Source organism: Nyctereutes procyonoides, unplaced genomic scaffold, assembly GCF_905146905.1.
Source record: "Nyctereutes procyonoides isolate TBG_1078 unplaced genomic scaffold, NYPRO_anot_genome, whole genome shotgun sequence".
In the NCBI taxonomy this organism is placed as follows: domain Eukaryota; kingdom Metazoa; phylum Chordata; class Mammalia; order Carnivora; family Canidae; genus Nyctereutes; species Nyctereutes procyonoides.
The window spans coordinates 7,438,542-7,466,363 of record NW_026575044.1 but is presented as its reverse complement, the minus strand read 5'-3'; the positions used below and the strand labels follow the sequence as shown (position 1 = coordinate 7,466,363).

General features: G+C 38.3%; 1 protein-coding gene and 1 pseudogene across 1 annotated transcript in view; one reads left to right on the top strand and one right to left on the bottom strand.

The window, feature by feature from the left end:
- Positions 1 to 27,822, top strand: part of AKT3 (AKT serine/threonine kinase 3) — a 309,710-nt gene that overhangs the window by 268,683 nt on the left and 13,205 nt on the right. The gene's annotated exons all lie outside the window — the stretch shown is intronic.
- On the bottom strand, positions 3,657 to 7,989 carry LOC129508987 (zinc finger CCCH domain-containing protein 15-like; annotated as a pseudogene).

Here is a 27,822-nt window from a genome sequence, read left to right as displayed (position 1 = left end):
TCCTTCTTTATTAATCCCTAAAGTAAAGATAGAATGAAATCATTATGACTTACAAGGAAAAAGACAAGTACTGAATTTCTGCATTACGTTATGGGAATAGAAAGTATGGTGGTTTTCTAAGCATTTCTTGTGAAATAGTTGTATGATATTAAACACCTCTCAAAGTTTAGACTCCCACCATGTACCAAGCACTGGGGTAGATGTTGGATCCTTCTCAACTCTTATGAGAAGCATGTAACCATTTTTAAATGTTTATTAATTTCATGTAGAAAACTAGACATCTACTTTATAATAGTGATGGTGTTCTTTATGGGTTGCATCCCTATTTAGACCCTAATGATGGCTGTGTGGTATTTTTAATAGATCAGTTCACTACAAAAGACCCTTGTAAAAGAGAAGGATCAGAGTCTTCTTATATCTCCCAGAAATAATACATGGTCAGAGGTTTTCTTTGGCATACAAAGCTGTAAGCCACAAACAGAAATCCCTTTTACATACCATCACCAAGGATAACTCAGTAAAAAAGGGGGGAAAGAGGAAGAGAGAGAAGGAAGGAGAGAAAACATTCCTTGAGGAGACAACTGTGAGTCCCAATTGTGTCACTGCTAACTTCAATAGGAGGCAAAACATGTACTTTCTTCAGTCCTGTCAGGAGATTAAAATATACCACAAAGATTTCTTCATCAGGTTTTGGCTCTCCATGTTAAGTGGGAGTTTGGCATCACTCAGGGAAAGCTCTGACATGCCATGGAGCTCGACACGCCCAGAGCAGTTACAGTAAGACCCTGGCCAGCTCCCTTAAGGTGAATGGGCTTGGAGGGGGCTAGCAAGCAGGGAGAAGGAGCTGCCAGAACATAGCTTTAAATGATGTATTGTGGAGACATGGGTTTCAATTGTTAAAATTGATAAAAATAGATGCTACTTAATCTGAGCAAAGACGTTAAGTGTCTTACGTAAAGAAGCACAACCACAAAAATTACGAAGTTTCTGTGAACAGAATTCATCAGGAGCTGACCTCTTCTGCAGGTTTACTTGGATGGATGTCCGATGAGGCTCTGGTGTTTTAACCACCTTACATGCTTGAAGGACACTACAGCAGCATTATAATAGCACCCTCACATTTTGAGTCTGTCTCTAAAAGGCTTTGAAAATGTGATCGGGTCTGTCTGGATTTGTATCATATCACTAAGAAACAGAGAATTATGGGAATGTTGACGCCAGTAACTTTTGTAATGAATCCAATTATAATTCTACTCTTCAGACAGTATAAATTAGGAAATAATTTAGAAAATGAAACACTTTTATGGGACTCATATGTCTTTAAAATATGTAACTGTTTCATAAGAGGTTAATTTACTTCTAAGATCAGGTGTTTTTTTAATTACAATTTTATTAATATTCTTTGGGAGCTTTACTCTTTTGTAGATTTATTATCACATAATTATTGGCCACTTTTCAATATATTGTGGCAAAACCAGAGAGAAGACATAGAGAGAGGCTAGTATCCTTAAGGGAAATCTAGATCTCTTTCTAGGTTAAGTAAAAAAAATGAATTAATCTTAATTGTGAATGTAATGAAGAGCACAGGACTGAAGTGTGGAAATCCATGTCCTAGATTTGCTTCTTCCTTCCTATGGGGAAATGGACAAGTCATTTTACTCACACAAAATTAGGATCTCCCAAGTGCCTTCAAGCTTTAAGATTTAAGAGAATATTTTATAAGATGAATTTATCCAGATAAATTTCTCTGTAGACTTTGCACTCAGTTTGTCGTCTTATACAAAAAATCTGCTGGGATTTTGTGTGATACTGTGTTGAATCTAAGGATCAGTTTGGGGCAGAATTGACATTTGAACAGGATTGAGGCTTCAGATACATGAACATCATATACCTTTCCATTTATTTAGCTTTTCTTTAATGTCTCTCTGTAATGTTTCATAATTTTCTGTGTTCAAGTCTTACCGGTATTTTGTTACTTGTCTTTAAGTGTTTTATGTCTTCTAGTATAAATGGTATTTTTAATTTTTATTTTCATATTGTCTGCTATGATTATATAGAAATACAATTGATTTTGTATATGTACCTTATGTCCTGCAGATTTGCAAAACTCACTCATTAGCGTTAGTAGCTCTTTTTTTTTTTTTTTGGTAGACGAGTCTGCATAGGTGATTATATCTTTTGTAAATAAGTTTTTACTTCATTTTCAACTGGTATGTATTTTCTTTTTTTTTTTTTTTTTTTTTTGCCTTGGTATATTGGCTAGGACCTCACTATAATGTTGAGTAGAAGTGATGGAGTGAACATCCTGGTTTTGTTCTTGATCTTATGGAGAAAACATCTTTTATCATTAAGTATGGTGTTAATTATCACAGACAGTGCAGAGATCTTAGTTTTTAAAAAATATTTATTTATTTATTCATGAGAGACACAGAGAGAGAGAGAGGCAGAGACATAGGCAGAGGGAGAAGCAGGCTCCTTGCAGGGAGCCCGATGTGGGACTCAATCCTGGATTCTGGGATCACGCCCTGAGCTGAAAGCAGACACTCAACCACTGAGCCACCCAGGCATCCTGAGTCTTAGTTTTTAAATATCATTCTTCAATAAAAAGAACCAAGGTTACTTGGAGAAGTAGTGACTTCAGCACTGGGATGAAGAAGATAAAAGACAAGGCCAAGGAATTTAGAGGTGCCAAAAAAGTAAAAAAAAAAAAAAAAAAAAGGTTAGATAGATAAATAGAAGTACATTAGTAGGATGCAGGAGCCAACCCTTAAGTCCCAGTGGTGAAAGCTGGAATAATTTCAATAACAAAATAAAGTTTATTTATAATTATACCTTAGTCTATCATGACTCAAAGAATAAAATATATATCTGTAAGTCCACACTACAAAAATAAATGATTGAACAAATGTTGAGAAGGGACATGTCTTCTTGATAGATGAATTGCAATTAATAAATGTAGAATGAAGTTACCTAAAGGAAAATGTGTGTATATACTTCTTATGCATTATATTGCTGGAAATATATTAAGATCCTGGTAACATTGGTTGCCTTAGGAGAGGGAGCTAAGTTAATGATCCCTGTGGTGTGTGTTCAACTTTTCATTACATGTGCTTTTGCAACTTTTGAATTTTCAACTATGTAGATATATTATATAGACATAAGTAACATTAAAACTTTAAGAAGACAAAAAATTTAAAAATCTATCAATATTTAGGGCAGCCCCGGTGGCTCAGTGGTTTAGTGCCGCCTTCACTCCAGGGCGTGATCCTGGGGACCTGGGATCAAGTTCCACGTTGGGCTCCCTTCATGGAGCCTGCTTCTCCCTCTGCCTGTGTCTCTGCCTCTCTCTCTCTGTCTCTCATGGATAAATAAAATCTGTAAAAAAAAAAAAAAAAGTCTATAAATATTTAAAGAATCCCATGAATGTCAAAATAGAACAAAACAAAAGTAGCAGGAATGAGGTAACTAGGAAATCACCATAAGACCCCCAGGGCGGGACTTAACTACGTGGGATCTACCAATGAGTGTTAAAAATCAGTTGGCAAAAGTTTAAGAAAGAATATTTGCATAGCCTTAATGTATTTCCTCTCAAACGTTTGTTATTTACAAAGCTTTAGAGAGTAACTTTATGGTAGAAAAACTTGGCCTACCATGTGTTAAGCCAGCTGACCAAGATTCAGATCACCGGTAGTAAGACCGACTGCTGCCATGTAGCCTGTGACTGGAGACTGTGGGAAGGCTGTATCACTGCTGTGGTATTCTTTCTCAAAATGCATGACCTCAGCGTAATCTTGGAACCACCTGGAGGGGACACTGCTCAAAATCACTGGCCATGTGGCCTCAAAAGCATCCACTTCAGGAAAGGCCAGGAGTGGCTGTGGAACCAGGGACAGTGGAGATGGAGAAGAGGGGCACAGTGGGAAGGTGGTGACGTCCAGATGACAGTTCTGTACTAGCGCCGATTTCTTAAGTTTTGAGCATTGTGCTTTGGCTTTATATTAGCCTTAGGGGCAGGTGTGGTAATGAGATAGGAGATCTTTTGTACTACTTGTAGAATTCTTCTCTAAGCCTAAAATTATTTCAGTATAACAAGTTCTAAAAATATGTTAGTGTAAGCTTTCTATACCTCCTTTATTAGGATGAGGAAGTTCCCTTCTGTTCCTAGTATGCTAATAGTTTTTATCTATTAGCATAACTGTTGAATTTCATTACAAGTTTTTCTGCATTTGTTGTAATGACCCTCTGGTTTTTCTCCTTTATATTCTATTAAGATGGTGAATTGCACTGATTGGTTTTCGAATGTTAAGTGAACCTTACATTCCCAGGGGAAAACTCACCTATTTGTGATGTCCTTATTATGTATGCCTAGATTTGATACAATGTATTTTTTTAAGGATTTTTGCATCCCTAAATCACAAGTGATACTGGGGCTGGGGCGTCATCCTCTTTTCCTGAAATGTCTTTGTTTGATTTTCATTCAGGATCATGTTTGATTTTTTAAAATGAAGAACTATTTCCTCTTCTTCAATTGTATGGGATTGTTTGTTTAGAATTTGTATTATCTGTTCTTAAAATCTTTGATAGAATTTACCAGCAAAGCCACTTGGGCTTGGGGTTTTGTATTTGTTGGGAGGTTTTTAGCTATGAGCTCATGTTCTTTCATAGTTGTGAGGCTATTCTGGTTGTCTGTTGCTTCTTAAATGTTTCCGGACCTTTTGTCTTCTAAGCTTTCTAATTTATTGGCTTAAAAAATATTTATAATATTCCCTTATTGTCTTTACAGTGTCTGTTATATATGTGATGATGATCTCTCTTTTAATCCTAATATTGGTAATTTGTGTGTTCTCTCCACTTTTTCTTGATAAATGTGGTGAGAGATCCATCAATACTACTGATTTTTTTTTCCAAAGAATCAGCTTTTGGTTTCACTGATTTTCTGTATTGTTTTTCTGCTCATTATTCACTAATTAATTCTGCTATTTATTACTTCTCTATTCTGCTTCTTTTGAGTTTGCTTTGCTCTTCTTTCCCTATTTTCTTTGAGAGAAGCTAAGAGTACTGTTTGGGGACCATTCTCTTTTTGTAGCATAGCACTCAAGGAATGCTGTGAGTTTCCATAGAAGGGCTATTAGCTTTGTTTTGCAAGTTTTGATTTGTTATGTTTTCATTTCAAAATAGTTTTAATTCCTCTTGTGATTCCTTCTTAACTCTGAGATTATTTGGAAATGTGTTGCTTGATTTCCAAATATATGGATTTTTCAGACTTTTCTTTTACTGATTCCTAACTAAACTCTCCTGTGTTTGGAAAACATAGTATATATGATACTAGTCCTTTTAAATTTGAGACTTGTTTTATGGCCCAGAAAATGGTTTCTTTTGGTGTATATTCTATGTACACGTGAATGTATATTCCGCTTTTATCGCGCAAAGTGTTCTACCAGTAGCCATTAGTGAAGATGGTTGGTGGTGCTTATCTTTCCTGAATTCTTACCGATTTGCTGTCTACTTGTTCTGTCAGTTACTGGAAAAGGATTATTGAAATCTAGGGCTATGATTGTGGATTTGTTTCTCTTTTTAGTTTTGTTTCATGTATTTCGAAGCTTCATTGTTGGTTGTGTACACATTTAGGTTTGTTATATCTTCTTGGTGAGTTCACACCTTTATCATTATGAAGTGTTCCTCTATATCCATAACCATAACCTTTGTTTTGAAATCTACTTTGTCCGATATAATTAATATGAGTACTCCAGCTTTCTTTTGATTTTATTTATCATGTCCATCGTGTTAGTTTTAACCTATGTCAGTACATTTGAGTGAGTTTTCTTTTAAGCATCATATATTATTTGTGTGTGTGTGTGTTTCCGTGTGTATAACACTCTTTATTTACAACTTTACAGCAAAAAAAGAGTAGGAAAAGTTTAAAACAGGGCATTCCAACTGATCTTGTCAGATTAGAGAAATTCCATTGTATTTTATTTATTAATTTATTTTTAAAACATTTTATTTATTCATGAGAGACGCAGAGAGAGGCAGAGGAGAAATTCCATTTTAAATGCCCATCCAATTGCCCTAAGGTAAACAATAACGAATCTACATATGCAGTTTCCTTTATGAAGTGCAGTGTTCATATTTTAGGCATCTTTTAAACATAAAAATTCTAAAAAGTGGATTCACTCCTTAAAACTACATAAATTAAGGGTGTTTTAAATTTAAATTTATATCGTCCTCGTAATAACACATGCCCAATGAAAATCAAAAGCTGGAAAAGCAGCTGCACTTCCTATCTGAGTGGACAGTTACAACAATCAATCATTTTATGCAATGACCTTTATATTTTCAATTTATCATTAGCTACTTTGAATTTACCATAAGATGTGGACAAAGTCAGAAGACAAGACTTAGGGAGAGGACTTCTTTTTTGAGGGAGGTAGAGCCTTTCAGAACTGGCATGGGAAATATCTTGTTGAAGGATTCCACATGGAAAAATTAATGTAGTCCGTGTCCACTCCTGCTGAACTGGCTTAGTGTTTTCATTGACATGTTTAGCGTCATTTTAAAAATCTACTGTGTTAAAAAAAATAATAAAAAAAAATAAAAATCTACTGTGTTAAACTCTTCTAGTTGATCCAAATCTTCAACAATACAGAGATTTTCATTGATAGGAACAACAGCCCTGGCTCCTGCCTCTTCCCTTTGTTGTGCTATTTCCAGATCACTTCCTTCACCACTTCAGCCCTACCTCTGGAAGGCTCACTTCATTGTTTTCTGAAGTACATGTACTGAATCTTTCAGGACTGGTTACTTTTCTGCCTCTCTCATCTACATCTCTTGGAATGTACAGGTTTAATTCTCCATTGTTTGTGTGCACTGAATCATATCCCACCCCCCGACCCCACCCCCACTCCCCCACCTCCCCACCTCTTGCCTGGATGTCACAGATACTATCTGCATCCTCATTATCATCGACCAAAGCAGAATGAAATTCCAGCTCTTCATGCCCACTGATGACCAGTGCTTTCCCTGCTTTGATGTATGCTTGCCTTCCTTCCATATCTTGCTCAAGTTCCATCAGTGTTTTCTTGTCTTTTCCTTTCTTTTCATGCAGGAAAAGGTTCAAGGGTGATTTTGGTAATATTTGAACCTAGGCAAAACACTCGCAATTAGATCTCATGCAATTTCATTTTCTTTCTCTTCCTTCTTTATATCTTTCTTTCACACAAATCCAGGAGGAAATGCACAGTGAAACATATAAGTATCATCCCCTCAGGCCAGCCATATTTGTTGTTTTCAAAAGCTTCAAGAAATGTTTGCACACTATTTAAGGGTTTTTTCCTCTTTTCCAGCTTTTTGTTCACTGTTTACAGTTTTATCTCATCTCACTTATCCATAGTATCTTTTTCAAGCTCTTTATGTCTTGCATCACATTTTCTCCCCAGAGTTAATTATGGGACAACGCACAATTACCTCCCTTTGTTCACTGCCTTTGCTCGAAGAGCACACATACCGCGATTTGAATCTGCACCTTTGCTTGTTTTTTTGAGCAAGAAGTATAGATTTAAATAGCTCATTTAGCTCTTGCAATTCCTTCTTGTTGTCTTTAGTTTCTTTTCAGCTTCACTTTATGCTATCTGACATGGATTTTGTTGACTAAATTGAACTTGATGACTGATAGCTTTGATAAACTTATTTTTTTTTTTTTGCGCCCTTATTATTCTTTAGATCAAATACTTTAGGGGCAAGGGTGGCTCAGTTGGTTGAGTGTTCAACTCTTGATTTGGACTCAGGTCATGATCTGAGGGTCATGAGATTGAGCTTCATGTCAGGCTCTGCACTGAGTGTGAAGTCTGCTGGAGATTCTCTCTCTGCCCCCCTCCCATGCTCTCCCTCCCTCTTTGTAAAAAAAAAATAATAATTTATGTCCCGTAATTTTCTCTTTTTTTGCTCCATCTTTTTGCTGCCAACAGCCTGACTCTGTTTCTTGGAGGGCATTGTAGAGACAGGTGGCACCAGCCAGACTTAAAGCTTAGCTGGACACCATCAAGAGATCTAGTCCCATAGCAGGAGGAGGAGGAAGACATGGGCCTCCCTAGCCACCATTCTGTGCCTTTTTTCTTATTCATTAGGTAATATATGATTTTTAAATGGGCTCTGAAGCCCATTTTTATTTAATGTAAGTATTGACAGAGTTGGGTTTATACCTGCCATTTTGGGATTTGTTTTTGGTTTCATTTTTTATCTGTTCCTTTCTTTATCTTTGTCTGCCTTCTCTTGGATTTATTGAATATTTTATGATTCTGTTTTGTCTTGGCTCCTATCTTATTAGCTATCTCTTCTTTTTATTGTCTTGAGGTTGTTTCTAGAGTTTGCTATAAACATATTTAACTTCTGACAGATTGCTTTCAATGGATACTAGAACCACATCACATTCAACAGCACATTAGTTTTGTCTCCCATTCTTTATGCTATCATTTTACTTTCACATGTTATAAACATCATAGCATAAGAGACCTTTATTTTGCTCTCAAGAGTTATGTTTTAATAAGACTAAAACTATGTATTTATACTTTTAGCATTCTCCATTCCTTTATGTAGATCCTTACTTCCATCTGGTATCTGGTTTTGGGCTTTTTCTTTGTTGCTTTTATTTAACCTTTATTCAAAGGCTCATTTATGTAGCTTCACTTCTCAGACATGACTCCTTGGGCTTGGAAAGATTCCTGGAAAAAAGAGGGTATTTGAAGGAAACAGAGGATAGGATATGATGGGAATGTGACGTTTCAGAAGTGGAGGCCAACGTGAGAATAAATCAGGCAGTGAGAAATGAAGTACGTGAAGATCTGCTGACTGTGAAGAACCTACAGTTCAGGGTGGATTGAAACTGGGTGCAAAAAATGGAGCAGGGCGCCTGTTGATTTGGGGTAGTTTCTGCAAGGTTAGCTCCTCCTGTTAGCTTGATGCACCTGCTCACCAGGACAGTAGCTCCTCCAGTAGGGAAATGCTATAACATGATTGGACCCTTTCAGCTTTTGTTCGTATAAACTTTTAGGCAAGAGAGCTCGGAAAAGAAAACCTCGGAAAATCAAGAGACTGCACAGTGATAGTAATGTTTGATTCTGAATGCAGTTACCCAAGGGCTAGAAATACAGGACTAGCACTGGAAGTGAGAACAGGAATGGATATGGCTATCTGGGAACTCTGTTTCCGAGGGCTGTGGGAGTGGATTTCTTCTGTGAGCAGGAGAGGGATGCGAAAATCGATGGGAAAGAAAGTTGGGGAGGGAGGACGGTGTAAGGACACTTGAGAGCCACGGGTGTGTTAGAAAATGTCCAGTCGGGAAGGGAAGTTGGTTTGAGGACATGTTTTTACAAGGTGTATCCAAATCCCTTGTGAAGAATCATGCAATAGTTGCAGGGACACCTTTCTGACTAAATCATGACTCTATTTTCTGACTGAAAATTTCATCTTGAGGAGTTTGGTGATTGATGGCAGTTATGCAGATGTTAGTGATCACTGTGGTTTCCGTCAGTGAAGCAAAGTTCCAGTATAACACAAACACTAGCAGAGAAGACAGATGGTAGCTACAAATATACTTCCCGGACATTCACACTAATACACTCCTTACCTGCTCTAATGATGGCCCATTTTTAAGCTGTGGATCAAAGAAAGATAAGCTCCAAATATCTACCAGACACTCTTATGGTTTAATGTTAAAACTACTTCCGGTATGCCTGGGTGGCTCAGTGGTTGAGTGTCTGCCTTTGGTTCAGGTGATGATCCAGGGTTCTGGGATAGAGTCCCGCATCAGCTCCCCACAGGGTGCCTGCTTCTCCCTCAGACTATGCCTCTGCCTCTCTCTCTGTCTCTCATGAATAAATAAATAAAATCTTTTAAAAAAATAAAATAAACTACCCTTTCATTGATCATGGGACGTTGCACTGTGGATACAAAAGAACACAGACAGCTGTCCAAATGTTAGTTAGAGTGCAAAATGTGAATGGCCAAAGTTTTAAAATCCCTCAAATTGGATTAAAAACAAAATATAACAAGATGTTCCTTATAAGAATGTCGCCTAAAACAAAATTACACAGAAAAGTAGAAAAAATAGGATGATTGGAGATTTAACAGTCAAATGTTATAAACAACAATAGTAACTTTGGGCGAAGTTGATTTCAGTATATAAGTATGAAATGTGAAAGGTCATTTTGGCATAATGTACAATATTCACCAAATAGTAGCATCTACAAGCACAAAACACTATCAGAAATGCCAGAGGACTTGGTAGAAAAACAATTTATTGCTCAATGTGGCAGAGGTTTTAGCTGACAAGATCTAGCTTGTGGTTTTGTTGATTTTCTTCATCAATTTTTTTTTTTTTTCAGTTTCATTGATTTCTGCTCTGGAACTTATTTCTTTTCTTATCACAGATTTTATTTTCTCTTTTATTTCTAGTTTCCTAAGCTGGAACCTTAGATAATTACTTTAGATCTTTCCTTTCAAATAAATACATTCAAGTGCAATAAATTCTCCATTAAGTTCTGTTACCCCACGAGTCTTGATAAGTTGTACTTTCGTTTTCATTTAGTTGAAAATACTTCTCCTGGGACTTCCTACTTGACTCATACATTACTTAGAAGTGTATTACTTAATCTCTTAAGTATTTGGGGGTTTTGAGCTATCTGTCTCTTACTAATTTCTAGTTTAATTCCACTATGGTCTGAGAGCATTCCCTTGAATGTCTGTTCCTTTAAATTTTTTAAGGTATGTTTTTTAGCCTAGGATGTGACCTATCCTGGTCAGTGGTCTATGAGCTTGGGAAGAATGTGTATTCTGCTGTTGTGGATGAAGTGGTCTGTAAATGTCAGTTGGATCCAATTGGCTGATGGTGTCTTTCAGTTCAATGATGCCCTTGCTAATATTCTTCCTGCTGGATATGTCAGACCCTTAAAAAGGGGTGTGGTAAAGTCACCAAGTATGATAGTGAGTTAATCTGTTTCTTCTTGCAGCTCTATCAGTTTTTGTCTATTGTGTTTTGATACTCTGTTGTTCTATGCATACACATTAGCAATTCTTATGTCTTATTGGAGAATTGGCCAAGTTATCATTATGTAATATCCCTCTTTATCTGTGATACTTTTCCTTACTCAGAAATCTGCTTTGAAAAAAAAAAATAAATCTGCTTTGTTTGAAATTAGTGCAGCTACTCCAGCTTTCTTTTGCCATTAGCATGGCAAGTCTTCCTCCATCCCCTTTTAATCTCTTAGTGTCTTTACATTTAAAGTGGATTTCTTGTAAATAATACATAATCGATTCTTTGGTTTTTATACACCTTACAGTCATTGTTTTTGTTGGTGTTTTTAGACCATTTAAATTTATATATTTTTTTCAAGATTTTATTTATTTATTCATGAGAGACACAGAGAGAGAGAGGCAGAGACACAGGCAGTGGGAAAAGCAGACTCCATGCAGGGAGCCTGATGTGGGACTCGATCCCAGGTCCCCAGGATCAGGCCCTGGGCTGAAGGCGGTGCTAAACTGCTGAGCCACCTGGGCTGCCCAAGACCATTGAAATTTAAAGTGATTATTACCACAGTTGGATTAATATCTGCTGTAACTGTTACTGCTTTCTAGTCATATCTGTTCTTTGTATCTTCTTGTGTGTTGTATCTTTTTCTGACTTCTCTGGTTTTAACTGAGCATTTTCTAAGACTGTATTTTTTTCTCCTCTTTTAGCATCTCATTTTTTTTACATTGTTTTAGTGCTTTTCTTTAAGTTTGCAATATATATTTATAATTAACTGAAGTCCTTTTTCAAATAATACCACACCATTTCATAGTGTAAGTACCTTAAAGCAGTATTTCTAATTCCTCCTTCCTGTCCCAAGTAACATTACTCATTAATTTCACTCATCCATAAGCTATAATTGTTGTATATATTATTGTATTATTATTTCAAACAAACTGTTACCTGGTAGATTAATTAAGAATAAGAAAAGGGAAAAAAAAAAGAATAAGAAAAGGGGGGCACCTTGGTGGCTTGTCAAGAGTTAAGTGTCTGACTCTTGATTTTGGCTCAGATCATGATCTCATTGTTGTGAGCTCAAGCCTCACACTTGGCCCATGCCTCTGTGCCTCTGTGCCTCCTCTACCCACCCCTGTCCTTCTCTCTCAAAAAAAAAAAAAAAAAATTTACCTCTGTTGGTTCCTTTTCTAGCTTTCTTCCTTTCTATAGAACTAAGCTTCTGTCCTGTATCATTCTCTTTTTTTCTGATGACTTTTTTTTTTTTTAACAGTTTTTGCAAGGTAGGTCTGCTGGTGACAAATTGCCTCAATTTTTGTTTGTCTAGGAAAGTCTTCATTATTCCTTATTTTTGAAAGCTAATCTTCCTGGATACAGAATTCTAGGTCATTGTTTTTATCTTTCAATATTATGTATTTTACTGTATTTTTTTTTCTCACTTACATGGTTACTGAAGAGAATTCAGTGTAATTCTTGTCTTTGAACCTCTATAGAAAAGATTTTTGGTGTGCACATGTGTATGTTTCTGGCTTCTCAAAATTTTGTCCTTGTCTTTGGTTTCCTGCAATTTGAAGATTTTATTTACTTATTCATGAGAGACACACAGAGAGGCAAAGACATAGGCAGAGGAAGAAGCAGGCTCCCCGTAGTGAGCCTGATATGAGACTTGATCCCAGGACCCTGGGATCACACCTCGAGCCAAAGGCAGATGCTGAACCACTGAGCCAATCAGGTATCCCATTTTCCTGTCATTTAAATATGGTATGGTGTAGATTTGGGGATCTTTATCTTGTGTGCTATTTTCTGAACTTAGGAGATACGTGTCTTGGTGGGTAGCACTAATTTTGGAAAATGCGCAGTCATTATTGCTGCAGTATTTCTTCTCCTTTCTCTCCCTGTCATATTCCCATTTATAATATCTTTTATAATTGCTTAATGATTTTTGAATAGTCCATTTTCATATATTCTTTCTCCATTTCAGTTTTTGAAGTTTCTATTAACATTTCTTCAAGCTCACTGAATCTTTCCTTGGCCATGCTCTGGTTATTAATGAGCCCATCAAAGGCATTCTTGATTTCTCTGATGGTGTTTCTTTATTTCTAGCATTTCCTTTTTATTCTTTCTTAGAGAATTAATTACTTTACTTATAGTACCCATATGTCCTTACATGTAGTGCAGTTTTCCATTAAAAAACCCTTGCTGTGGGATCCCTGGGTGGCCCGGTAGTTTAGCACTTGCCTTCGGCCCAGGGCATGATCCCGGAGTCCTGGAATCAAGTCCCACATTGGGCTCCCTGCATGGAGCCTGCTTCTCCCTCTGCCTGTGTCTCTGCCTCTCTCTCTCTCTCTCCCTGTGTCTCTCATGAATAATAAATAAAATGTTTTTTTTTTTAAACCCTTGCTGTATTTTCATAGAGGAATTAAATTCCAGTCTGATAATTCCAGTATCTCTTCCATATCTGAGGCTGGTTCTGGTGCTTGCTTCTAATTCTGAAACTGTATTTTTTTTTTAACTTTTAATATGCCTTGTAATTTTCTGTTGAAAGCCAGACATGTACTGGATAAAAGAAACTGAAGAAATGGAGGTAAACAGGTTTGAGTTGAGGTCTTATGAGTTTTTCAGGCTAGTTTATCAGGCTAAACTTAGTAGTTAATCAGGTTAAACTTATTTGCTAGTGCTAGTCCCTTTTAGGAGATACTTCAATTTGTATGCCTTTTATTTCTTTTTTCTTCATTATTGCACTGACTAGGATCGCCAGAACAATGTCATATAGAAATGGTGAGAGCAGACATTTAAGTATTACTAATACGAGGGAAATAGCATTCACATAGCCCCTACTAACTAAGGTATTAGTTGTAGGGGTTTTTTTACGTGCATCATCTCTCAGATTGACAAAATTTTCCACTATTTTTATTTTCTGAACATTTTTATTATGAATGGATGTTGGATTTTGTCAAAATGCGCTTTTTTTTTTTTTTTTTGGAGAGAGAGAAAAGGGCAGAGGGAAAGGGAGAATCTCAAGCAGACTCCCTCCACAGGGCTTGATCCCAGGACCCTGAGATCATGATCTGAGCCAAAATCAAGAGTCAGGTGCTTAACCAACAACTGTGCCAGCCACCCAAGGTGCCCCTAGGCAGCTTTTATCATAGATTCTAATAAGATAAGATGATAAAAAAATAAGAAAAAGAAATAAGGGGTATTTGATTTTTAAAGGAAAAAAAAAACCTTAATATATCTTTGATGGTGGAATATGTAATAATTGCATTTTGTCTTATTTTAACAGTGGAATACTATACTGAATAAAAAAATGAATAGGTTGGATTTATAAGTATCAATTGGTAAATTGATTTATTTAAGTATTTATTGGTAAATCTCAAAAAGACATAAATATAAAAAATCAAGTTACATAAGATATTTAGGGAATGATACCATTATTGTAAAAACTGAAAATGAACTAAAGAAAATTCTATCTCTCATAGCCTATCTATGGGAGAAAAGTACATGCAATGATATAGAGCACCACAATATTTGCCTGAATTATATGTAATTGTAGTTTTTGGGGATTAAAAATGGGTCAACAGGGATGCCTGGGTGGCTTAGTGGTTGAACATTGGCCTTCGGCTCAGGGCATGATCCCGGGGCCTGGGATCGAGTCCCACATCTGGCTCCCTGCACAGAGCCTGCTTCTTCCTCTGCCTGTGTCTCTGTCTCTCTCTCTGTGTCTCTCATGAATAAATAAATCTTTTTTTTAATGGGTGAACTTTAATGAGGAGAAAGCAATAGAAATAGAAATAGAAAGCAATAGGTATGCAGCTGCATCTCCATGTTTTATATCTTAAAAATATCCAGAAGTGTGAAACTATCTATGACTAAACATAACATCAGTCAGATTTAGTTGTTTTATATTATTTTCTATTCTTTCCTTTATGTTCAAAATAGTTCTTTTTAAATTTTGTAAGTGCAGCGGGAGGTAAAAGAAATGGAAGCACCAAGCGTAGTCTCCTCAAGAAAATGGAAGAATAATGAAGGAAGGAGTAGGGGTGAACCGAAAAACAGCCTACAGAAGGGATTAGATTTTAGATTTGGCCTTGCTCTTGTGTTGGTCTGTCCCTGGGGGAAAATCCAATCAGGACTCTGGAAGTGAAGGTGCATGGAACAAGGTAAGTTTCTATGCATACAGCAAGATGTATTGTAATATAGAGTATTGTAGGTGTGAGACTGATAAACATGGGGAAAGTGAGATAAGAACAAGCAAGACTGTGAAGCCATGCCAGAGGGGTTAGTCTTCACAGAAGAGGTGGGGCGCCTTCTGGGTGACACTGATGGGAAAGAAAGGGAAACGCCCTCTGAGGCAAATGTTTTTATAACTATTTGGTCCTGAAGCTGAGGTAGTAGTTCCTGCCCGAAAGTAGTTCCAGCCTGAAGGCCCTGCCTTCTTTCCAGGAGTCCTGCCTTCTTAGAGTGAGAAGAAAGTATGAGGCCCACGTTAACTGCCTGAGGAGAGGGTACTGGGGGACCCTCATCAGGGCCAGGGCAGTGTGTGGTGGGGGGAGGGCAGTGTGTGGTGGGGGGAGGGCCCAGCCGAGGCAGAAGATTCCAGAAGTTCATGGAGACTGCTGAAGCTCTAGTCTTTGTAAGGAAAAAACATACTACTATAAAACATGAAGACCACGAAAGGGGCTTTTAGGGAAGATAGATTTGGAATCTTTGGCTCATTGTGATCTTAAGAGAATCTTACCTCATTTTGATCTACCTTTTACTTATCACAATTGTCCGTACGTACTTGCCAGAGATTCCCTGCAGAAAAGAAAACTTGCTTTTGTTGTGCCCAAGATTGCAAATCCGAGAAACCACCAAGGAGCCGACACCGATGCAAGCGCATGAGGGTTTATTAGCAAGCTCGAGCTTGGGTCCAAGTATACCCGACACAGCCGAGCAGGGACTTGGACCCTGAAGTGGGTTACAGCTGGGTTTTTTATAGGCTGATCTAGGGGATTTTTAGAAGGAGTGGAGGAATTTCTCAAGTTCTGTTTACATTCTGATATGGGACTTTCAAGGGCATTGAGCTCTGTTCTCATTCTAATATGGGAATTTCTACCACAGGCGTGGGCTCTGTTGTCTTTCTGATATGGGATTCCCTGCCGAGGACATTCTGCAGTTTTTCCTGTAAAGTTCAGCTCTTATTCACAGGGGCCTAAGATGGCTGTACTTGTGCTAATACTAAACTTTAGGTGGGATGGCCTTAATTTTTCTCGGCCTCCACAGCTTTTAGAGAGTAATTTAGGTACTTCATAATTTATTTTGATCACTCATTTGATACTCATTTCAGTGAAATGGCAACTGTTTAAATGGGCAATTATATTCTAGTCCCTAGTGGGAGGAACAGAGCCGGGCCTGAATGAAATAATGCTTGAGGGGGGTGGGGAGGAAGAGTCACCAGGATCTTCCACACCTTATTATATGAGTTTAAGTCTTTGGCTCCTTCCTTACGCTTCTGTGTTCCAGTTTGAATATTAGCCTTCACCTCTGTCCGGATGCTAAGTTAGAACTTTAAGTATTTGTTATCTTTTTCCATGTTCACCCTTTCAAATACTCTTCTTTTTTTTTTTTTTAATTAAAAAACAAAAATTGTTTTTGCTGAGCTCTGATTCACTCTATAAAGTGTACACATAAGTGGATGTTGGTATTGACCCGGGGTCCCTGGTGCTGCTCTGGGAAGCAGAGCAAGTGCTCCTCTCTCATCATTCCTTCTTGAAGACCCAGTTCCTTTCTGGTACACTCCCCTTCAGTCCAAGAAACTGACCTCATTTCTCAATAGTGCACGTATGCTGCCAAGGAACTTGTTTTCTTTTCTGATGGTGTCTTTATTTTGCCCTCACTTTTGAGGGATATTTTCACTGAATATAAAGTCGTAAGCTGATAGTTTAGTGAGTGCTTATTCAATTATGTATCCCTTTGTAAATTATGTGTCATCATTTCTCCTGCTGCTTTCAAGATATTTTCGTTTGTGTGATGGCTTTAGAATAAATCACTGAGTAGGCTGAGCTACATGTTCCAGAATTCTCCTTTAAGATTCCAAGAGCAGAAGTGAAGCAATAGCCACTGGTAGCTCCTGCTCTTGTGGGTTGTCTGTTAGCTCACTTCCCCGGTGCTGACCTTGAGGCAGGGGTGAGGCCTGCATCTGCTCCTGGTCCCCCTGTGAGCCCGGTCACCTCTGCCACTACTGGGCCAGCGTGCATGTTCAGACTCATGATGCAGGTCCCCAGCTTGTGCAGGAGTGCCACACCATTGAGGTCCAAGGTGGTGACCATGACATGGATTTCAGCTATCCTGTGGGCTCCAGTTCATGCTTCTGGGTTGCACATTGCTCTTCTCCCTGCTTTACATGCATCCTCCCCTCCCACCTCCTGTCCCATGGATGCCAAGCTCCACATGTCCTTAAACATGAAGACAGCAGCCTCACAGAGAATGTGTGGCCAGCCTCCTCCCTAAGTTGATTGAGTTCAGAGCCCCCTAATCCCCTTCTCTGCCCTCTCTCTCTCGTTTTCTTCCTCCCTCCTCTTCTTCCTCCTTCACTCTCCCTCTCTCTCCCTCTCAGTCTCTCTCTTTCACACACACACACACACACACACGCACGCACACACGCACACACACACACACACAGTGTTTCTGCTTCTCTGTTTGAATCCTGACTGAGATTTGGTTTTCAAACTAGACTGTTTGTAGGTGAGGTTTTCTTTGTATTTATCCTACTTGGAGTTCTCTGAGCCTTTTGAATCTCTTACCTTTCATTAACTTTGGAAGAATTTTAGCTATTATTTCTTGAAATATACTTTTTGTCTTATTGTCTCCTTCCTTTATAATTCCCATTACAATACCTTTGACCCTTTGACATGATCCCACAGATCTTTGAATTTCTGTTCATTTTTTTCCAGTTTTTGCCTGTGGTCATCAGATTGAATTGTTTCTATTGATAAATCCAGTTTACTTACTCTGCTGTAATCTTTAAACTGCTGTAAGCCCATATGGTGAATTTCTTATTTCAAATGTATTTTTCCATTTTAGATTTTCCATTTGATTCTCCTTTTTTAATAGTCTCCATTTCTACATCTCTTTAAGCATTAGGAACATATTTTACTTCACATCATTGAGTGCAATTATAAAATCTGCTTTTGAGTTTTTGTCTGCTAATCCCAAAGTCCAGGCCTGGTTCACATCAGCCTCCCTCATTGTCTCTTTGTGGTACGTGGGCCATCTTCTCCTGTTTGTTTTTATGTTGTGTCATTTTGGAATATGTCCTGGGCATTGTGACTGAGACACAATAGGGCCTCTGAAATCTATTAGATTACAACAAGAATATTGATTTTTTTCTTTGTATTTATGGACAGTTTTTGATGGCTTAAGTCAAACTGCAGCCTCTTTGTCCTCCCCAGTGAGTGTCAGTTAAAATTTGAGGTTGGTTTCTTCAGACATCCCTAGGGAGCTCAGAGTCTGCCCTGAGTGTGCATGGCTCAGGGAGTCAGCCAGAGACCTGGGCAGACTGTATTCAGAATGTGGCATTCTCCCTCCTTTGCTCCCCTACTTGAAGCTGCTGTGCTTCTCCCAAACCTTCATTCTTTGTGATGTAAGACTAGATGTCTCATCCAGATTTTAACCCTGTGTGGTATAGACTGGAGCTAAGAGCCACAAAAGTGGGGAATTCATTCAGGACCATTCCCTTCTTCCTACTTTCAACTTCCTTCCAATACATACCTGTTTCCAGTTGCTTCCCAGAACGTTGTGATTTTTTCCTGAGTTTATAATTATCTGCAGGAGGGTGGATCCAACAGGAACTGCTTGGCTATTAACAGAAGCAAAACTTAGCATTTATTTTTGATTATGCATTATTGCAAGTCAAACATAGCCTTGCTTCTGGTGACATTTTTTATTCATGCAAAGAAGTACCCCCCAAATTCACATTTGTGCAGCCTTCCAAAGAATGTGTATAGGTTAAAGAGCTTTTTTAGATGCTATGAATTAGCAGTGAATGTGTGGTTGTTTCAGTGCACCTCCCAAAGATAACTCGGCTCTTCCCTTGTTTGCTTGTCCCACCTCTTAATAACAGACTCAGACTCTCCTAGAAAATGTGCAGTTTGCATCACCTTTTGTCTTGAGTGGGCCACAATCACCACAAGACCAGAGGACCTCATATGACTGTTTTACACTGGTAACTCACCATTTACTGCTCATCCACTTTGTAGCAAGGGTTAGGAGTGTGCTGAGCATCTAAAGGGAAGATCCATGTCCCCAAGTTGCTCACAGTTTAGTAAAGGAGGCACAAATTAGCAGACTGTTGCATTTGTGTGACCTCAGGGCTGAATTACAAGTAATTGGAATTAGAGGCACCTGGGTGGCTCAGTAGGCGAAGCATCTACCTTCGGCTCAGGTCATGATCTCAGAGTCCTGGGATTGAGCCCCACCTTGGGCTCCCTGCTTAGCGGAGAGTCTGCTTCTCCCTCTGCTTCTCCCATGGCTCATGCTCTTTCTCACTTGCTCTCTCTCAAACAAATACAAATCTTTTTTTTTTAAGTAATTGGAATTTTATTTATATTCTTATGCTTTTGGATAACTGACTAGTATGAAAATTTGGGACCTCAATTTTTTCATTTTAAAATGAGGGGATTGGATTAGATCTACAAGATTTTTCAATGCAAATATTTTATAATTCAGTTAAAAATGTGTTGAAAAGAAGAGGTACTCAAAACCCCACTTCTTTGTTCTTCATAAGGATTTGGGTATGTTGAATCACTTAAGCTATAGCTTCACTGAGAGGTGCCAGGATTAGCAGGTAGTGCTGCTTGTTATAGCTCCCATCCTGTGGTTCTGCAGCTTAGCTGGCCCGTGCACACCTGCAGGGGTCCTTGCATGCATAATCAACTTAGGAAAAATGCAGGTGTGTTTAGGTCCTCTTATGCCTTACCTCCCTCCTTTTACCCTTGTTGGGGGCCAGCACAGCTTAGATCCTGCCTTTGGGATTCTTCATCCAATTCTGGTTAGTTTCTACAAATCCGTGAATGAACACTGTGACAGGGCCATAGGAGCTCCTCACAAACCCAGATTCTTTCTGCCCTCAAATTGAACCTCCACATTTTCCTGCTCTGCTTTTAAATTCCCTACTTTCCTTCTTCCCTTGCCACCAAAATCTTATCACCAAACCCAGAGGCACTCAGATCACTGGGTCCTTTATAGATGTTGCTCTGATGTAATCATGAGAGAGTGGCTGTGATGGTGGTGGGAAGGTGGGCACAGGGATAGGTTCTAGGTCATCTTCATGGAAATATGATATGGATGTCTCTGGAAAAATACTATAAATCTTGTTGGGAGCTTTATTATTATTACTGTATCTTTTTCTGTATTTTAGGTTTAGACTTTGACTAAGTCTGTACAAGTCTGTACAAGGCAGTACTGTGACTGCCTGGGAGTCTACTCATATTTTACAGGGTTTTTGTTTGCTTTGGTTTGGTTTTTGTCTATTGATACAGGGTCTTGAGTTTTTTTCAGCTTACACCATTTCTCCCCAGTTTACTTCCTCATTTGTGCCCATGTTCATGAACATTTCTAATCAGAAATACTGACGAGTGGCTGCCACACTGCTGATCCTGGGCCACGCCTGTGCAGTCAGCTGGAGGGAGGATGAACAGTGGACTGTTACAGCAGGTTCTTAGTGAAATCCTGAGGCTTGTAAGGGATGTGGCTTGCCCATCGTCACTGCCATAGCATCAGAGTCTTTTTACTAACATCCCCTGCCTTTCAGAAAGGGTTCTGTTTCACTGATGAAAGTTATTTTACCTCCATCAGCAACTCTTCTCCAAGTATAACTGAGATGCTCAAATGATATGATGTGCCTATGGATGTTTGTGAGCAGCATCACCTGTCCATAGACCCACAGCCAGCAGAATGTTTGTGAAGCTCTTTTTAACTGAGGAAATTGAGGGCAGCCCGGGTTGCTCAGCAGTTTAGCACCATCTTCAGCCCAGGGCCTGATCCTGGAGACCTGGGATCAAGTCCCACATCAGTCTCCCTGCTTGGAGCCTGCTTGGAGCCTGCTTCTCCCACTGCCTGTGTCTCTCTGCCCCTCTCTCTCTCTCTCTCTCTCATGAATAAATAAATACAACCTTTAAAAAAAAATGAATGAGGAAATTGATCAAGGAAAAGAAAGCATGAGTTCAGATTTTGGGGGATTACTTTCAAAGCAGTGCAAACCATGCATACTGTGTGTTAAAAAACGCTTCTAAATTACAGCAGGGAAAACAGATGTATTAATTAAACATTTAATGTTTGTTATAGCTAAAATATTCACTTTGCTGAGTTCAACTTACGATATAATATTTGTATATTAGTGTGATACATTCTGTGGGAGCCTTGGTGCATTTTTTTATGGGATCAAGGTCAACATTATGGACCTGAATTGCTATTGTGTGGTTTTGTGAAAATGAAGTATAGTTATTTGAGTTTCTGATCATCTTCAAATGTTAATTGGTATTATAAAGCTTAGCAGATAATATACTTAAGTAATGTTTGCCATAGATTTATTAGTTTTGGTAGAAATAAATCCTCTTTCCATATTCTCATTTTTCCTGTGTGTGTGTGTACATGTGTGCATGCATATACATATATATACACACATACAAAGCACCATAAAACCAGTTTTTCAGGAGGAGCACCTGGGTGCCTTGGTTGAGCATCTAACTCTTGATTTCAGCTCGGGTCGTGATCTCAGGGTTGTGAGATCAAGCCCCATGTGTCAGGCTTTGTGCTGGGCATGGAGCCTGCTTGAGATTCTCTCCCTCTATACTCCCACCTTTCAGTTGCACTCTCTGTCAAAAGAAAAACGAGCAAAAACGGGTTTTCAGAAGAACAGAGATTAAAATAAACTAGAATCGCTATCTAAGCTCAGTTACTCTCTTGAATTGTTTTAATAAGGCAGGATTACAGCAGTAAATTATCATCCATAGTAAATCTAAGCATTCAGTAGTGTTGGCAGTGTGTGTGTGATCCATTATTAGAGTGGTGGACATTCAAACAGGATGACCATTAAGGTTCTGTAGTCACTGTCTGTATCAGCTTTCCCTATAAGTTTCAAGCCCTGCTATTTTTTTAGAACACCAACACTGAAAACAGAAGAACAGAGAGACCAGACAGTAACAATTGATTTGTTGCTGAGGACAGTTGGGGGAAGACTGACCCTCAGAGACTTTGGTGTCCATATTCCTCTGCGGTCATTGTAGCCACACCACGAGTGGGGACTGTAACCTAGTTGAACAAGTTCAGGGGCATGTTTTCTCTGTTCTTTCACTTACACTATGAAGAAACACAGAGTGACTGGGTACCATGTCAAATCTGGTAGAGGGTCAGCATGGAAGGATTTCAGGGGCTGTGTTGTTGCCACCACTCTGTGGTCTTGAGGCTGCACAAGGAAACGCAATCCTATAAATGCCTCTTCGGTAAACTGGAAGTCCTGAACCCAGCACTGTGATCTTCCTGTTTACATCGTCTGGAACTACATTTCCTGAAAACCAACGAGCTTTTAAAGACAGATACATTCAAGGTTTAATGCATTCATTGTCAGATTCACAGTTAATTAATGGCATCCATTGAGTTAACATATAAAGGTAGCTGAGATTTCCAGTTGCGTGCTTCTGACTCTGCCAGTACTTGTACATTCCTAAATGAGAGTCTGCAATGTGTCAGTTGGTACAGGAGTGTTTTGAGAGAGATGTCCAGAGCAAGCGAGGGAAAATTAAGATGATACTGGTTTAAAGGCAAAATAGAAAATTAACATTACATAGCACCACAGTCTGGTACGACTTAACAGAAATTTGTTTCCCCATGGTTCTGGGAACTGGACATTCAAGATCAAGGTACTGGCAAGACTGATTTCTTCTGAAGCCTCTGCTTGGCTTATGGATGGCCACCTTATCTATTCCTCCTCACATGGCCTTTCCTCCATGTGTGTGAGCATCTGGAGTCCCTCTGTGTGTGTCCGTATTTCCTCTTCTTACAAGGACATCTGTCAGGTTGGACTAAGGCCCACAGTAACACCTTGTTTTAATGTAATCACTTTTTAAAAGACCCTCTCTGCTGATATAGTCACTGGGGGGTTAGGACTCCCAATATGTGGATTTGAGGGAGGAGGCACAATGCAGCCCATAAGTATGAATATTTGAAATGTGTTCAGTTGTTTTAAGTGAATGTATGCTCTGGGAAAACCCGTGGCTGGGCATACCCAGGATGGTGTGTGGTAGCACCTCTTTTAGGACCTGTGGCAGTTCTTTGCATGTTCTCTCTCACACTTTTCCCCATGTACAGAATTAGGGTTCTCGCTTCCCTGTTAGATTTTTATACTTTACTGTGTTGTCTTCTGCTTCTATGTGTGAGTTGAGGAGAGAAAATATGCCCCCAGCATGCATGGCTTGACTTTGATTAATGTCTGGAGAAGCACTCAAAAGCAAAAGCATTTTCACACCATGTCTGTCCAGGCACCACACTAGAGAGAGCTTGGGATTTAGAGGTGGAGGGTTGGCTGCTCTTGTTGCTGCTTGTATCATCTTTAGCAAGTCATTTTACCAAGTGTCCTCATTTCTTAAAGGGTAGGGCTACATAATAGGAATGCAAGAAAAAATAGACAAATCCACATTATAGTTTGATATGTCAATGCCTATCTCTAAGTAACTGATAGAAGAAACAGAGAGAAAGTCATTAAGGTTATAGAAGACATTAGTAGCTTAATTGACATTTATAGAACACTACCCGACAACAGAAGAACATTCATTCTTCTCAAGATCACATGGAACATTTGCCATGTTATACCATATTTTGAGCTAAACTCTGTAGATTTTGAAGGATTCAAATAATTTAAAGCATGTTCTTTTGAATGAAAAAGGAATAAAATTAGAAATCAAAACAAAGATATATATTATATGTAAATATAACATTTATATTATATAATATATAATAGTATACATAGTTATATATTATATATAAAATTATACTTTGTATAATTTTAGCAAGTCAAATCAATAATAAATACAAGGAAACTCTTCAAGTATTTGGAAACTAAGTACAATTTTAAATAATCCATGGGTCAAAGAAAAAAATCAAAAGGGAAATTAGAAAGTGTTTTGGACTGCCTAAAAATGAAAATAAAACATGTTTTTCTGTGGGATACAGCTAATGTAATACTTCAAGGGCAATGGGTGGTACCAGAGGACAATATTCAAAATGAAGAAAGATCTGAGATCAGTGACCTTATCTTCCATCTTGAGAAACTAGAAAAAGAAGAATGATTTAAAGTCAATGTAAACAGAAGAAAGGAATTAATAAAGATTGGGGCAGCAGTCAGTGAAATAAAAACTGTAAAATTATCGAGAAAATTGATGAAAGGTGGTTCTTTGAGAAGATTAACAAAATTGATAAATTTCTAACCAAAGTGAACAGAAAAGCAAGAAGACAAGTTATTAATATCACAAATGAGAGGGGTAATGTCACTACAGATTTTATGGATATTAAGTGGATAATAGGAAATAGTATGAAAATCTTCATGCCCATAAAGTCAACAATCTGAGACGCCTGGGTGGCTCAGTGGTTGAGCATCTGCCTTTGGCTCAGGGTGTGATTCCAGGATCTGGGATTGAGTCCCACATTGGGCTCCTTACGTGGAGCCTGCTTCTGCCTCTCCGTGTGTATCTGCCTCTCTCTCTGTGTCTCTCATGAATAAATAAATAAATAAAATCTTTAAAAAAAAAGAAAAGTCAACAATCTTGCTGAATGGACAAATCCCTTGAAAAATGCAAATTAAAAAAAAAGAAAGAAAGAAAAATGCAAATTACCAAGAAGAACTAGATATTATGAGTAGCCTGGTATGTGTTAAAGAAATTATATTTGTAGTTAAAATGTTACTCACAAAAAAAGACTCCTATGGCTTCACCAGTGACTTTTCCCAAACATTTAAATGAAGAATAGTATTGGTTCTACACAGAGAATTGAAGATAAAAGCAGTATGTCCAGTTCATTCTATGAGGCTCGCTTAACCTGATACCAAATCAAGCAAAGATAATACAAGAAAACTAGAGACTAATTTCCTTAATTGACATATATGTAAAAATACTTCACATAATTTTAGCAAAGTAAATCAAATACAAGGAAAGCACATCATTAACAAGCGGGGTTGATTCTAGAAATACAATATTGGTTTAATATTCAAAAGTCAATCATTATGATTTATCATATCAATAATAAGAAATATACATGGTTATCTCATTGGATGCAGAAAAGCATTCAAGAAAATCCAACACCCATCTGATTTAAACAAAAGCAAGCAAACAAAAAGACTCCCCCTAAACTAGAAATGGGAAACATCTCTACCCTGATAAAGGACATCTGGGGAAAACTTACCACTAACATCCTACTGTGGAAAGACTGAGTGATTTTATAAGGTGAAGACGTTTGCTATTTAACATTGTATTGGAGGTTCTGGCCAATGCATTAAGGCAAGAAAATGAAAGTAAATGTATCAGATTGGAAAGAAAGAAGTAAATCTGTCTTTTCATGGACAATGTGGTTATCTATAGAAAATCAGATGGAATCTACAAAAAAAGTTAAGAAAGTTTAACCCATTAGTTATTTGATACAAAGTAAATATGTAAAAGATTGCACCACACAAAAATAATTTATACAGCAGCAACAGACAATCCAAAATAGAGATTAATAAGAATATCACTTATGATAGCAACAGAAATATGAAGTACCTAGGGATGGGGAAAAGATGTGAAAGGCCTTCATACTGAAAACTAAAAAATATTGTAGAGAAATTAAAGACAGCGTAAAGCAATGGAGAGATCTAATGTGTTCATGATTTAGAAGACTCAATATTTTTTAGATGATAGTTCTCTCAAAATGAATACATAATTGAACACACTCCTAATCAAGATGCCAGCAGGCTATTTTGTAGAAATTGTTAGGTTGATTCTAGAATTCATATGGAATGGAATGCCAGGAAGTTAGGGTAGCCAAAACAACTTTGACAGAAAACAAAGTTGGAGAACCTGCACCACCCAATTTTAAGAGTAAGTTACAGTAATCAGGACAGCTTGTTATGGACTGGTGACATCTATTTATTTATTTATTTTTTAGATTTTATTTATTTATTTATTTATTTATTTATTTATTTATTTATTTGAGAGAGAGTAAGAGTGCAGGCATATGTAGGGGGAGGAGTGCAGAGGGAGAGGGAGAAGCAGACTCCCTGCTAAGCAGGGAGCCTGACATGGGGCTTGACACCAGGACCCTGAGATCATGACCTGAGCTGAAGGCAGACGTTTAACTGACTGAGCCACTCAGGCACCCCCATCTTTAAAAAAAAAAAAAAAAAAAGATTCATTTGGGGACACCTGGGTGGCTCAGGGGTTGAACATCTGCCTTTGGCTCAGGGCATGATTCTTGGGGTCTTGGGATCGAGTCCCATACCCGGCTCTCCATGGGGAGCCTGCTTCTCCCTCTGCCTGTGTCTCTGCCTCTCTCTTTGTGTCTTTCATGAATAAACAAAATCTTTTAAAAATTTTATTTATTTGAGAGTGTACGCACACACACGTGCAGGTTGAGGCAGAGGGAGAGAATCTTAAGCAGACTCCCCACTGAGTGTGGAGCCTGAAGCTAGGCTCAGTCCCACAACCCCGAGATCATGACCTGAGCCAAAATCCAGAATTGGACACTTAACCAACTGAGCCACCAAGGTGGCCCCTGGACAGATAACATCTTTTATTTACCCACAAAGAACCTAAAAATCTAGACCCTTATGTATGATTGACTTAAAATAGAAGTGCAAAGATAGTTCAGTTCAATAAATTGTGATGAAACAATTGGACATCCCATTGTTTTTTTTTTTTTTAATTTGCAGCATATCCAAAGTTATCTCAAAACTGATCATAGCCCTTAAGTGTAGAGGCTTCTGGAAGAAGACACAGGAGAAAAACCTTTGTGGTGTTAGGTTATGCAGAGATTCTGTAGATGAAGCCAGTACATGACCCATAAAGAAAAACTGATAAATTAAACTATGTGTAATTAAGAATGTGTGTTCTTCAGAAGGCACTGTCAAGAGAATGAAAGGAAAAGCCACAGACTGGTAGAACAGTTGCACATCACAAATCTGATTAAAGACCTGTGTGCATATTATGTAAAGAACTCTTGAAACTAATTGACCAAAAAAAAAAGATAGGCAAATATTTGAACTGACCCTTCACCAAAGAAGTGAACTCAACAAAAAAGATGATTATTCATTAGGGAAATGTAAATTCAACCCATAGTGAAACACCAACACACCCTGGAATGTCTGATAGTGAAAAGACCGACCAAACCAGCGCTGGCAAGATCATGGAACAACTGGAAATTTTGTACACAGTGGTAGTAATGTCAAATGAAGTGACTGCCTTGGGAAACAGTCTGGCAGCTTCTTAAACAGTTCAGTGTACATCTAGCATGTGATCCAGCCAGTCCACTCCTTAGTATTTGTCCAAAATAAATGAAATCTCATCTCTGTTCAAAGACTTGGGACACCCAAGAGTCCTAGCAGCTTTATTTGCAATAGCCCCAAACTAGAGGCAACCCAGGTGTCCGTTGACAGGTCATGGATAAACAGATGGTGGCACACCTGTATGGAGTGTTCCCCAGCAATACAGTGGGTGAGCCAGTGACACTTGAAGTGACAGGGATGGACGTTAAAGTAATCATGCTAAATACCAAAAATCAAAGGATACATGCTATATGATTCC